General features: G+C 46.4%; 1 protein-coding gene across 2 annotated transcripts in view; it reads left to right on the plus strand.

Annotated features, from left to right (window-relative positions):
* qsm (Zona pelucida superfamily protein qsm) overlaps positions 1–12,529 on the plus strand; it is a 246,215-nt gene that overhangs the window by 95,176 nt on the left and 138,510 nt on the right. The gene's annotated exons all lie outside the window — the stretch shown is intronic.

Consider the following 12,529-nt stretch of genomic DNA (forward strand, 5'->3'; position numbering starts at 1 on the left):
CATGCTGTCGCAACCAATGAAAACTGCTGCAGCCGGTGATCACAGGAGAGGAAAAGAAATGAAAAGAAAGGAAAGGCTGTGACTCTTGTTTGTCGTTTTAAGATCGCCATGTATTTGTTATGTGCGGTGTGTCAACACCCCTTTTTTTTTCTTTATTTGGTCATCATGGCACTGTGCTGATCGGCGGTCAAGGGTCGCTGTTTTAGAGTATGAATTGTCGCACCTCTCTGTTCCTTGGTTCGGAACGGAGAATGAAGTGCAAGTCTTGTGGTTTTTCTTCTTGTTATTAAAATCCACTCACATCTTCAAAACCTCACGCCAACACAAACGCACAATAGACACGCAGGCACCTCAGTCCGAAAGCAATTATAAACACGTTCTTTATGCACGGCCTTGACGGTTGTTTGGTGCGCACGTGTTTTGTGATGCAGCTAATGCCGGTCAGTACGTTTTAAAATTGATTCGCCTTTCGCTCGTTGCTGTAAGTAATTAGAGACTACCTCATTCCCTATCGTTTTTCAATATGCTCGATGAGCTTGATGGATGAGTTTTGCGTTGTGGGCTGCTGTATTGAGATTATAGTTTTGGAGACAGAACAATTATTTTATTGCATAAAAGCAGCCAAGGTAATATTTAGGATATAAGAGCTTGCAGCGTATGTGACTTTTAAATAGTTAATGCATTGAAGGCACATTAGAGTAACTAAGGAATCTCCCAAAGCACTTATGCTACTCGTCTCATAAAAAAAAAGTACTAACCGCTCCACCATTATACGGGTGAAATGCGTTTTATATTTTTTTCAAGAATGCCTCTTGAGGAAAGAAGTTTTTTCAGCAAATTAGATTTTGCTTACCCCTCAAAAAAGCTCATGGATGATGTAAACACAGATGTCATACATTTGTGTGGTATTGTATGGTACGGTACGTGTAATATGGTGAGGCATGGTACGGTATGACATTCTACTGTAACTGGGGTTTAACGTCGCAAACCTGGACACTGCCTATGAGGAACTCTTTAGTTGAGTGCTCGGTAAAAAAAAAAATTATTGCACAGCATCAGACACACATTAATTGCACCAATAGCTCTGTTCGTCGAAAACGTGTTCTTTGGAAGATATAAAGGTTATTCTCTTCACCGGGAACACACCCCTGCCCTCTTTCATGAGTTAATCAGTCTGCGGCACACAGTATCCTGTTCTCACCGTTGAAACTCCAGTAGTTTTTATTGTATTACTTTTATCAATATCTGGCCTCAACTGGCGTCCCCTCCTTTGAGCTACGGTAGCAGATGTGATGTCCGGCCAAAGCGACCGAAGAAGTGGACGAGTTTTGTAACCACTGAACGACGGACGGTTTCGCAAATGCAGTATGGAAGACACGTGCCGTAAAAGTGCGTTAGGAAAGACGGCCGCGGTGAGCTTCAAAAAGAAGTCTCATAGCAGCACTTCTCGTGGTCTCTCACTGCAGAAGCAGAGGCTTCCACGCATTACAACGCCTGAGTTGCTAGTAGCAGCTGGAGAAAATTGGAGCAACGTCTAGGGATTTCTTCGCCAGCCTGAGATAAAAAAAAAACACACTAGAAAGATGCTTATGCAAGACTGTTTTCTCTTGAATAGCGAAGCGGTTCTTTTTGCAAGAAATTCACTGTACTATTCCTTCGGTTTGGTTGCGTAAGCTCTGTTCGATAGTCGAGAGTCAGAGCAAGCAGACTATGGAAGCTGTCACGTTGCATGCTGGCGCATTGGACTGTCTTACTTGCTCGAACCAACTGGACCCTTGAGTTTTTTCTCCAGGATTTGCGTGAGTGCTAAAAAATAATTCCACCTATCGAGTTATTATGCAAATTTACGGTATTGCATTGTATTTTCTTGGCCTATACAAGCTCTTATTGAACGAGTGAAGTCACTTTCAGCACATTTTAGGAAGGGAGTTGTACGTGCTCGCGAAGTCTAAAGGGAAGCTATTTGAAGTTCGTATTTATCTCAACGCACAGGACCATACACAGAGCACAGATGGAAAAAGACGAAGAAAACAAAAAGAGAGGAAACAGTGGAGTATAGGCGATGCTACGGCCATTGCAGCTTTCATATGCGGCTACATAAAAGAAGCGTATGCGTAGCCAGGTAAGCACTGCATCCGAGTGTTGGGAGAAATATAGAGGAAGAAAGAACAAAAGAGGTGCCGTGTACGAACCCCACGCTCTTTGCCTAATGGATTCCTCGGGTCGATTTGTGGCTCACGAAGTGGCCAGCGTCTCTAGTGGATGACGGAGAGAATGCCCGCCTCTGGAGACTTAGGCTTCGGGAAACTTTCTTTAGGTATCGCGAGCAGATGCGCACGACCCAAGGTGGAATCCTAATTGATACAGCCCCAGTCGCTTGGAACGAATCGCCTGATTTAGTTTGCGTTTCGATTTTTGGTCGGAAAGAAGGGGGGCAAAAGGCATGCACTGCTGCCCTCTAGACGAATGAAATGGTGCTCCCTTTGGTCACTTATTCGTCAGCTATTCCTTTCCAGCTCTTGTGTGTAGCCTCCCTCAGCACTGACTGCAGGGCTGTCCAGGGCTAAATGCGTAGAACTACGGCTCCTAGCAGCAGTGCGGCTCAGCCTTTGTTCAACAAACCCTATCCGTGCCCGAATACAAGGCGCCTCGCTCATTACATGTATTTCGAAAAGTTCTCCTGCGCTATCCTTGTAGACCTTAAAGCGCCTTGAACGCGACGCACTTTTCGAGAAATTTGCGCCCTTCGCATGCACGCTATGCGATCAGAAGCGGATGCGATGCACTTGTATCGCGTTCATGCGCACACTCGGAAGAATTAGAGCAGGAGCCTGCTCAGTTTCCGGCATGAAAATATCCTACTCGACTTTCTGTTGTATACAGCCAGCTTAAATGATGCCCTTATGGCAAACTTTAGAAATAAAAAAAATATTTAAACAGGGTCAGAGTGGGTGGGCACAAGCGTAGTTTTAGAAAGGACGACTTGAAGAGCTGACATTTGAAATCATGCGACGAGGATGCACACGCGGGTATACATTATTAGGCGCAAAAAAAACAACACAAAAGTAAAGAAAAAACAATATCTGAATAATTATTTAAAACAGTTGATGCAAAAGAATTTTGCAGCTTTTGAGGGAACAAGATATGGCCAGGAAAAGACAGCTATCGATCGTAGTGTGCATCTCGCCTGACGTACACTATATATATATATATATATATATATATATATATATATATATATATATATATATATATATATATATATATATGTTGTACGCAGTTGTACAAAGTCGGACAGCCGGAAAAACTGAACCTGCCCAGGACCGCAGTGATACTCTGAATCGCTTCTGACGAAGGATCGCTTAGTGCTGAACTTGACGCTGGTTAGAGCGTGTGAGCTTTGAATCAAACTCTTCACTTTGCAGTGAAACAAGAACCACCTTTCCAGGCTGAGTGTTCGAAACTGGGTTTGCCCCCGAAAGGGCGCAGCGGGGCTTGCGGAGCCTCCTCCAAGCACACACCCCTGAAGAAGCCGGGCGCCGGGCCGGGGGTGGTTTGTACCCATTTTTACCGGTGGGTGACCGGCGGTGGGTTTCGAATCAACCACATCCCGCAGTCGAAGCGGGCGCCCAGACCACTAGACGGCAGTTGTAACCGGTTGCTAAATCAATGAACTCCGAATATAGTTTTATTACTCTCAGTTAATTTGCGTTTTGCAGAGAACGCGTTTCAGGGCTTCTCCGCACCCAAGTACGAATGAGGCGCATAGAAACCCCACCAGAAGCGAAAAGTGGACTCGCCGCTAAGATATGTTACGGTGGGGCCATTACCACTGCTGGCAGGCAAACCAATGCTGACGCTCTCCTACTTATGGCGCTTCTGATATGCGGAATGTACAGCGTTTGATATGTGGTATGTGGTAGTGTATGATACGTGGCATAGCGCGCCTACTGTCACAGACGAAGAAAAATTACTAGTGCACCTCCTATAAAAATTGCACCAACCATTTTCATTATCCGAACGATGTCAGAAATTGCATCCTGATTTAAGTTATCACACTTATTCGTAATCGGGTATGAAATCAGGACAGCAAGTTTGAACCGAAGTCTTCTCTTTGCACAGGCTTTTTCGAATGTTCACAGGACATCATGGTGCTGATGGGTTTTGGACTCCAGTCCTCACCCTCGAAAGCACTGGAGTGACAAACGTGCCCCGCGAGACCCCGCTACACGATGCACCACTGAACCCGGTGGGCCGGGAGCTTTTCACCTAGACGATGCCTTTCTTACAAGCGCAGATATCTCGCTATCAGACTGGCGGAGGGCTTGTTGCCGTCCCTACCGCGGAACAGCGATGCAGGCATGTTTCAAACTCTTACTTCGTGAGCGTCCGAGTGGCGTCTCGTGAGAGAGGGATAGCCGAAAGTCGTTCGTCGTCGGCAGCCTCTCTGCATTTCTTTCCCTTTCCTTCGAAATAAGGAGAACCCCCCTTTACCCTTCTTCATCGCTTCCGAATGGAAGCGGCAGTTTGGAATGAGCGGAGGGAACCGCCCGATATTTATCTCTCAAAGACGTAAGAGTGCGGCCGCGGCCAAAAAGGCGGCAGGAAGGGGTGGTGGCTGAGGGGGTTGACGATGCCCCAACCGGGTCGATGGCGTCGTTGAAGAAGGGGGGGGGGGGGGCGTACAGAGGCTGCTCTGATAGATCGTGACCGCATGCGTGCGTAAGCTCTGCCGAAGTATTAACCGCAGAATGATAGCTTCGCGGAAAAGGGAGTCCCCCGGCCCGCGAAGATGGGTTGCCGGAGCAATAGCTACGCGTGAACCGTGCGGGTGGCTTCCGTCCTTCCTTTTCGTGCTGCGGGTTGGAAGCGGGACAGCTGCACCTATATTCAGACTGGGATGCTCATCTTGCAGTTTTTGCGAAAAAAAAAGAAGTCGTTATGTAGTGTCCCAAAGTCGTTATGTAGCGTCCCAGAAAGGCTACCCCTACTGCATCCACCACATGATTTTGAAGAAGCGGGAGAACAGCATCAGTCTAGTGACCAAAATGTTTCGAGAAAACTCGTCTTCGTTTGAGGAAAGAGGAAGACAAGTTCTTTTTCCGCAATGTTGGTCAGTTGGCTGAGGCATGCCTTCATCCCGTTGTAAACGTTTTCAATGCAGAAAACTCCAGCTACTCTGCCGGAGTAGTACCCCAGTACTACTCCGGCTTTACTTCTGCAGGTGTACTATGCTATTGGTAATCACAATTTATTTACACAATATGCAATCTATAGTTCCATCTTTGAGGACTGCAGTGCGAGCGCGTAGCCGGTATTATACTTCCTGTTTCGTATTTTTTTTTCATCGGGAGTGCACGTCAGTTAATCGGGAGTAAACTGGCATGCTGCCGCGGGTGACTGAGACAATGTTTAGAGACTAAAGAGGGTTCGCCAGGCGTGTGGCAAAATAAACCTCTCCGCTATTATTTGACGACCTCAACCGTGAACAGACGAGTAACGGGGGAGGGGGAAATGGGGCAGTGGGCCCCTTATCATGAGACAAATTTTGTCCCATATTGTTCCCTTCTCTCAGAAGGCATGGTCAGGTGCTGCCATGAAATTTGAGCCCACCCTATGGCGGGCCTGTGTACGCCTATGCTCTTTTCAGGTGGATCAGTTCTCCTACTGGGGGCACGGAGCCCCAGCACTGCCGCGGAAATTTCTTGTACTTTAAAATCCCCTTTCAGCTCGGAACTTTCCCTTAATTCTTTCTATTTCACGCTTATATTTCGAATATACGGCTTCGCTCGCGAGTTCCTCGCCTTAATGTCTACCATTCCTCCGTCGCCCACACGCTTAAAGCCCTAGCTGCCGCCGTTCTCTCGTGCTCATCACATATTAATCACGTTACTCGCCATATAAAGACATAAAGCGGTCCCACATTTCTGCCCGCTGTCGCGCGCGCTTTCTCTCTGCCTCTCCCCCCTTCTACATAACAGCGGAGCCCCTTTACTGCTTCCCTCTCTGCTCCGTAGGATTCGGCGGTCGCCATGTCCCGTGCTCACTCGGATCCTACCAGGGCGGGTCCAGATTTATCGCCGTTGGACTTAATGGCGCTGCCCTCTCCGCATCCCCTTCCCCGCTCGGAAGCACACGGAGACGCGTTGTGCGCATTCCCTACTCGCCTCTCGCGTCTCTCGACGTCGTCGACGAGCCCGTAATTCCTAGAACTGCCACCGCCCCGGTGCTCACGCGGCGAAAAGAGATTAAAGCCGGAGGTATTTTCTCCTCCACCGGGGTCCGTTTGCGCGCATCCCCCGCATCGTGTGCTATTGCCGGATTCAGCGGGCGCTCGGTGAAAAGCTTGTGCGCTCGAGGTTTCAGACCGTGTACGGCAATGAATTGTCCTGCTGCCAGAGCAACTCAAATGGAGCTAGATTTTTCGGAGGCCTCAGCTGGAACCGTTCAGACTTTTTTTTTACTCGCATTCTGTCGGAATGGGCGAGCGAAGGTGGCCAAGAAATATTTTGATCGTGCCATGCCTTGTATTCAGTCTTAGAATGTGAAGCACGCCTTTGTTTACAAACTCGATGAATTCGTTTCTTCGACGAGAGTACCAGGAAGGAATGGGCTGTATAGTTAAATACCGCAGCAAGAGGGAACATAATACTGCCACTTGATGTCGAATCATTGGCCGCGCCGTTATCTGTTTTCTATCTCTTGCAGAGCTCAATCTTTGATTTCATCTCAGAAAAGCAAGCTGATATGTAAAATTATATTGGGGAGTATGATTAAATTACACTGTAGGAGCTGCTGCGTGCGTTCTGGTACCTAAGTCCTAGTAACGCAGATATAACAATTATATAGGGGACTGTCCGTAAAAGCCGCAGTGTTTTCGAGACTGAATGCCGGGGATAACATCCTATTATTGCAGAAACATCGTCTATATGCAGCAGTGATTTCTATTGAACTTTTACGCATTTTAAGCGTGAGCTGCATAAGCACACTGCAAATATCACTAAGGTAGCCAAATCGAAATAGAACACCTCGTCACCATCTACGAGGTTTAGTGAACCCTAATGCATAACCCTTGCTAAGTACCAACTTTGGCCTACTGATGGTGCAGCCTACTTCTCTGAATACGCTTAATAAGTCTAAACTTACATGAGAAGAATTCATCCTGTTACCAGAATGTGTTTTGTGTCATATCTATTCCAATAAAGAATCACTTTTCATTACCGTTTTCTTCCTGTTCCCTTTTTTCTTTCTGTGCACTGGTATGTATTCAATAATTTACGGTTTGTTGTCGTTAGGGGCTCATTTGCTGTCTTTCTTGCCATATTGAAAAAGGATATGGTAGGTATGGCAGGGGTCTAGTTAAGCTGCACTACACAACCGGTTTCCCGCTTTCCTCGCTACATGTTGTAGTTGATTTTCTGCATATGTATGGCGAAAATCAGCTAAAACTGAATTTTAAACTCTGCCATCTGTGTCCAGCTGCTGTCACTCTCGACGGTAACTGGTGGCGGTAAACTAGCTCCGTTACATACAAGTAGGGAACGAAGCAAAATTGCCCTATATATGCGTGCAAGAGCCGCACTTAATTTTTGTTTCGAAATTTTGGCGGGGTGCAGTCCTTACCCAAAAGCGGCATTTTTCAGGTCAATTTTCAAGCTGTGTTCTGGGGAAGCTACTTTATTGTTCATTTAAGTTTGACGCTATATTTAGCGCATAGTTCTGTGTGTATATAGCGCCTACTACTTCAACCCGCGGAATGCCTTCCTCCTTTTGTTAGTTGCGGCAATGTCCTTCTTCGGGTCACACTACCGGTGCAGGCACTTGTCGTCGACGCCTAAGTTACGGACGGCTGCCCGATTTCCGTGTAGTCCCGCGTATGTGACAACACAAAGCTTGAAAGTTGCATCGTACGCGGTTAAGCGTATATTTCTTCTCGGCAACTGTCACCTGTGGCAGACTGGGAAAATGGACAGCTGAATATTCAGCACAAATGAAAATGATGTCTAACTGCGCTGACGAGACTTCAAGAGCGTCACAGATAGCACTCAGCAACACAGCGGCGTGTGCTCGAAAACGATAATCATGATAGAAGGAGGCAGCTGTCATCATCTGGAAGCTCCTCGGGGAACGCGAGCCCACGGCAGAGGCGTTAATTTCACGCGATATTTGTCTTTAGATTATTGGCTTCCAAGTTGGGGGGAGTGCCGTGATATACGGCAAATCTTTGACTTCCTTCAAATTTGGTTGCTTTCATTGCACCTCCTGGATTTTATCTTTATAAATGACGGACAAATATATCCTGCAGTTGTAGACAACTAAAATATGGCTACAGGAACATATAGAATGCTCGTGTTTTACATGCGCATTGTGCATAATTCTAAGTTTTCTTTCCAGCAGAAATAAATTAGTTTATTACGTACCCGCTTATTCTAGTAGTAGGCGGTAAGATCTGCTGCACCCCGAATGTTCTCGCCTTTGAAGAGCCGGCCCTGTTCTCATACAAATAAACACATTTGAAAGATAACCAGGCTCAAGGAAAAACCTAGTAAAATAGCCAGCATCCTCAATGAACACTCACTTCTATGTCTGCACGTATACTACTTCAAAAAGAGAAATGTAATAACATCCACCGGATTGTAGCCGTGCGGTTCCGAGTGAAAATATATAACCCTGTAAATATTTGTATTTGAATGAAAAAAAAAAATCTTACTTTGTTTGGGGCAGTTGTTTACAGTTAGCCTAAGCAAGATGGCTAGCATATGGAAGGGCGAGCTGCAGTTCACCCAAGAGTTGAAGCTGGAACACTGCCAGTTCAATGTGTTTTGGAGAGGTAACCGAGGTAGAGTAAGTTTAAAACAAATAACTCGTTTTAGGTGTTCGTCTGAGCGACAGCTAGGATAATAGAATGAATATTCATGCAAGTTTTAAAATCTTTAAATGAAGTCACGCAGGTACACGCTTGGTGAATGTAACCTCTTGTTATGTACTATTCACTGATGTTAAGAAATGCCGAATGTTTGTTTCACTGCTTTGCCAGGTTCTGCGATAGAAATCTAGGGCATAGTGAATATTTATCAATTACACACACTAGAGGAAATTCTTACAGATCGACAGAATGCTTCATAAAGTGCTGCGGCTTTATCCTAAATACGCATTGAATTGCTGGTGCCGCTGACAAAATCAAAGCTAGCTCAGGCACAACCTACAGTACCACCCGCATGCTGCATTCCTCCTCAACCAGCAGTATATACGACGCGAAAAGAGGGCTCTTTTGCCAAGATGTATAAAAAGTAGATTTCAAACCGCAAAGTGCGCGGCTCAAGTGGGCTGTTCGTTTGCTACAACGCTCGTGTAAATAGTTTACGTGGTCTGCGTTTTATTGTAGGGTTGATGTGGAAGGAATACGGTGCATCATAGGGTTTCGAGGTCCAATCTTCGTGCGGCGCACAGTGCACTTGGAAAGATGCCTGTGGGGCAGTTACACGGCGCTGATCTTTCGCGGCCCGGTTAATGGTCCCGGCAGACGGAGAGTCGAGGGCTGGACTGTTAGGGTATAGAGGTCAGCGGCGTATAACAAACGATGCAATAAGCACGCCTTGGTCAAGAATGCGACGGACGCTGGGCACGTGAACAAAGAGAACACGACGCCAAAAGGAGGCCGGCTGACCGCGAATGCGGCAGCCATAAAAACGGACATGAAACTGCGAGTAATATCGACACACACACAAAAAAAAAGAAGGCAAAGAAATTGAGGTCATTGATTTTTGCGTCCCTTCCTTCTCTGCCTTCCTCTGATACCCTTCTTTTCCGCCAGTCATTATTTTTTTTTAAATTTCTGAATTGGAAGCTGGTCCTCGTGCACAGCGGCGACAACAGCCTGTTTAGAGATGACTAAGGACCTAATCTTTCTCGGTGTCCCAGTCTTCTCATGCTTCTGCATACGAAACAAATCATAATTTATGAGGCGGCTTCCATTGTCGTGTACGTCTGTAATATCTGTGTGCTATGGATGAATGCTTGAGGAAAATGACATCATCTTTCCAGTTATGCACTCAATAGTTAGCGTTTGCTGCGCACAAGCTTCGGACATTAAATCAAGCGCAGTACATTATAATGAAGAAATGAATTGTCGCACAGGATTATTCTTGGCCTAAATGGATTTTGTTTTCACAAGATGAGCTGTTCTTAATTACGCTATTAGTGTGTGTATAAGGTTCATACAATTTTTTTTTCTATGGGGAGAGGGGAAGGGAGGGGGAGTTTTTGCTTCACAGTTCTGCAATGGGTGCTTCGTTGAAAAAGCACGTTTTCTGTCACGATGCCTTGAGCAGCTTTTTTGCAACTGCAGCAATAATTTCCGAGCCTGCCGGAGCTTGTGAGGATGCATACTTGCTAGGCTTAAATCACGTCATTCTATCGACGCTCGCGCTGCGTGCTGGTCACCTATACGCAGCTGCTTATCACCTATATGCAACAGATGTCACCTACACGCAGTGCCTACAGAGATCGCGTTCTGTTTTGCATCTACTGTCCTTCTTATCATTTCAAGATGTACACATTGTAGCTCCGCGTGTCACCTCTGAATGCGGCAGCGCTGTGTAGGTACTACCACTTTCTCACGCCGACCTGAGTTCGCCCTGGAACGTTCCCATCGCTTTCTACTTCACTGCGCGGTAAGATAGGGGGCTACTGATTTTTTGAAAGAAACGATACCTGACAGCAGCAAATCAGAGCTTTGAACTCTGCTAGTACAGATTAGTACGTTGCTTTTACCATGAATAGCTTTATCGGTCCGCACTACATTATTCACTCCACTGACCTGCCTGTCTCCTCGTGTGCGACGTGAAGGTAAAGTGATAGGCAGCGATTTTGTCTTGTTTTTTGAAGAAAAAAAAACTTTTTATCTCGTCAGGCACAAATAGGATTTGCCTCAGTTAATCACGTTGGCTTTGAAGACGTAGGCAGCGGTCGGGAAGAAGTTCGTAAGTGAATTAACTATACGCACGAGTTTTGATGTTATTTTCGGAGAACTTGTTTCTCTACGGGCACCTGCCTTTCGTAATCATTGTCAGACAGGCGAGGGCAATCTGCCTCGTGCCAGCCACTGAATTTCGTGTGATAAAGTTTTATCTCCGTCCCTTTTACGCTTCTCTTCGCTGTCATCAATAATACACCCCTCACGCCACGTGTGCTAATAATGTTAACTTTGAATCACTGTGTTACCGGGTGCACATAGTGTCGCAGGCTTGGCATCAGCGCGTCAAGCACCTAACGTGATTTATTAGAACCGCGCGTGTGTACGTTGATAGAAGAACTTTCCGTTGCTTGGCAACGTCCCAGGGAAGCAGTGTTGCAATGTCTCAGGGTGGCGCGTTGGCAAAAAGGGACCTATGCGGGTCGCACGCGCAGTTTTACCTCGGGTAATCGTTCGTTCGCTTCTGTACTTCGGCGCAAGCAGCGACCACTTATGAAGCGCTACTTTCTCAAATTGTTAGAAAACGGAAAGTAACATTTAACAAGGAAAAACTATTACCATGACTCGACTGTTCCAGTGGATGCTGAAGACGGTGGCAGTAATTACGAACCTCTAAAAAGAAATAAAAAAGAAGAAATGGTCTTAAGCTTGAAATATTTCTCGCGTTTCTTTTTACACGGCTTGCAATAACCGACATAAGGAATGCATTACTGCTATACAGTAACAAAGTTATGTCCCATTTTGCCTTCAAGTATTTGTTTAGTATGTAATCTCCTAAACGTAAAAAAACATGCCTATGACAAAGTACTTTTGGCAGCGATCGTGCAGTTGGTCTAACAACGTGCATTCGGCGGCCTCTGCCCGGCAACCGTACATGCGAAACAAAAATATCAGCTATTTTGTGCGACGTTACACATGAGAGCTTCACGAAGAGGATTAAGCGGAATGCCTGCTCGCTACGAAAGGAAATGCGCAATGCGGAATAAAGCAACAGCTATCACCACGGGAACTAGGATGAATGAAGCCATGTATCACTAAAAATTATCCCCTTAACTGAAGGACAAACTCTTTTCAATCAACTGTCGCCCATTCTGTCGAGTGATGCAGGTGTCCTCAAGAAAAAAAAAAGTTTTTTTTGTTACTCCACAAGGCCTTTCATTTCGTCAAAAAGGAAAAAGGAATGCAGTGGAGAGATAAGAAAACGGTGGAAAGACGTGCTGGGATACTGGCTACCTCACAGCACAGGCAAACGATAAAGCAGTGGACGAGAGACAAGAGATAGTGCGGTGTGCGGGCGCACGAGAGCAAGTGGTTCCTGCCCGCGCAGCCAGGCGGCGGCTGCTGTGCTGGCCTGTGGGCTCAAGATACGGAGGCTTCGCTTTCGCCGCTTCCCTGCCCCGATGATCGATGAGGCCGGTGTCCCGGGAGTTTCTTTCCGGACGACCAACGATTGTTCAAAGCACTTAGTGCCGCCTTGCGCTACTGTCTTTTCGTAGCGAAGCGGGGGCAGCCGGCGTAGGAAGTGTTGAGCTGTGTCGTTGCTGGCGCAGATGT

This window comes from Amblyomma americanum, chromosome 6 (genome assembly GCF_052857255.1).
Source record: "Amblyomma americanum isolate KBUSLIRL-KWMA chromosome 6, ASM5285725v1, whole genome shotgun sequence".
NCBI classification, from domain to species: Eukaryota; Metazoa; Arthropoda; class Arachnida; order Ixodida; family Ixodidae; genus Amblyomma; species Amblyomma americanum.